The 1,943-nt window shown below is 42.7% G+C and overlaps 1 protein-coding gene across 1 annotated transcript in view; it reads right to left on the reverse strand.

Moving 5' to 3' along the window:
- Positions 1-1,943, reverse strand: part of LOC104169513 (COUP transcription factor 2) — a 4,071-nt gene that overhangs the window by 547 nt on the left and 1,581 nt on the right. The gene's annotated exons all lie outside the window — the stretch shown is intronic.

The raw sequence follows: 1,943 nt of genomic DNA on the forward strand, positions 1-1,943 counted from the left end.
GGAGGGTCTCCTTTAGGATTGAACACAGCTCCCAGAGTCGAGATTTCTAATGGCACGACAGTCCTGAGGGGTTGACAACGAGGTGCTGGCCAAGTGTAATTTCGCATATCTAGTTTTGGGGGGGAAAGGCTGGGGGGGGGGGGAGGGCGGGCAAGGCTTGAGTCGAAAGAGGGGCAATGGAGCCACTATTTCTTCCCCACACACACACCTTGGAAAATAATTGGGGAGAGCCTAACCATGTGATGAGAAGGAAAGCTAGTAATAGCGATAGAAATCATCATCATCATCATCATCATCATCAAAAACCGGCCCAGCCAAAGATAATGGCGCCCCGGATCCAGCAACAGATTCTCCCCCAAAGAAGACAACGCGTTTTTCTTCAGTCTTTGAAACTGATTTAAGTGGCCCTTTAAAACTGATCTTGTCAGTTTAGCCTATTCAGAGGCAGCCATGCAAACTGTGATCTCTCTGTTCATTTGAGCTGTTTCTTTTCCCCCCTCTTTTCTTTTCTCTTTCTTTCTTCCCCCCCCCTCCACTCCCCCCTCTTTTTTTTTTTTTTTTTCCCTCTTCTTCTTTTTTTTTAAACCTAAAGGCCCTTACAAGAAGAAAACTCCCTGATAGGGTCTGGACATTTTTTTTTCTTTTTTTTTCCTGATACGCTAAAATACAATAAGTTCCCTTTAAATCAGAGACGTCTGTGCTGAAAGAGCACAGGTTGTGACCTGACCTCCCTAAAATTCCTAGGCACAGGGCTAACACATGCATATTCTGCGAGTCATTAGAACCCAGATTTTTTTTTCTCCTTCCCTCCCTCTTAAAAGAGGCTGCAGCAAACATTATATGCATCTACGTGCATCTGCTTTACATCAGGGAGTGTTATTGGGGTGCTGCAGAAGCTGCATGAATCGCCCTTTTTTTTTTTCCTTTTTTTTTTTTGCATGCGGCTATCTTCCCCAGAATCAGATAACAAGAAACGTTTATCTAGTTGGGAGGCAATTTACACGCCAGGCCTCACATTTTGAAAATAGTAATAAATTAAACAGTTACGACAGGATCGGACGATTGTTTTCTCAGAAGGCTAAAAAAAAAAAAAAAAGTGATTTGGGAGAAAAGGCAGGATTGGAAATAAACTCCTCGGTGTGGGTGTGAGCTGGCCAGGGGCTGGGGAGGGAGGTGAGCGTGTGTGGGATCCTCGCTGAGCGTTTGAGCGAGGGAAAGGAAAATGCATCCTAGAAAACGATAGAAAAATAAAATAAGCACCCCACGTACCCCTTTTCCCACTCGGGATCCCTGTCTCCCTGTGGCTAGATGTGCCCTGCTCATTGATCACCTTAGGACTTTAGCACGAGTAATTTGGGGGGGAGGGAAAAAAAAAAAAAAAAGAGATGTCAGGTCCCACTTTTATGTGTAAAGCAATAATATATAAAAGGAAGTTTAGGTCACGACCCAGAACCTGGACAAAGTCCAGAAAATGACTTCGTTCCCCAGACCCCCTTTAACACAACAAGGAACGGATTGTGAGCCCTTCTTTTCCCACATAAACTACATTTTTTTCCTGTTTCCTGATATCAGGCTTTAAAAAACTCCGATGAGTAATTATTTTACAGGTCCTGCTTCCATTCATATGTTTATCGCGTGGCCACTTTCCCAAGCTTTCAAATGAGTTACAGAAGACATATATGTATTTTTAAACTTAATCCCCAAACTTCTAGGGCTCCAGCACATTGCGCTGCCGATGTAGCCTTAAAGTTAGCAATCTGAGATAACGTATTGCACAAATTAGCGAGCAGATTTTTTTTTCCTCCAAAAAAAAAAAAAAATTTAGCCTCCAGAGTTAATATCAGGATTATTACTCACCCAGGTTAAACTCTAGTGCAAGCTAATTAGATTTCACAACGCACTCAATTATTGCTTTATAACTCATGCACTATTTCTAGGCAGCA

The sequence above is a fragment of the Cariama cristata genome, unplaced genomic scaffold (genome assembly GCF_000690535.1).
Source record: "Cariama cristata isolate BGI_N322 unplaced genomic scaffold, ASM69053v1 scaffold26801, whole genome shotgun sequence".
Classification (NCBI taxonomy): Eukaryota; Metazoa; Chordata; class Aves; order Cariamiformes; family Cariamidae; genus Cariama; species Cariama cristata.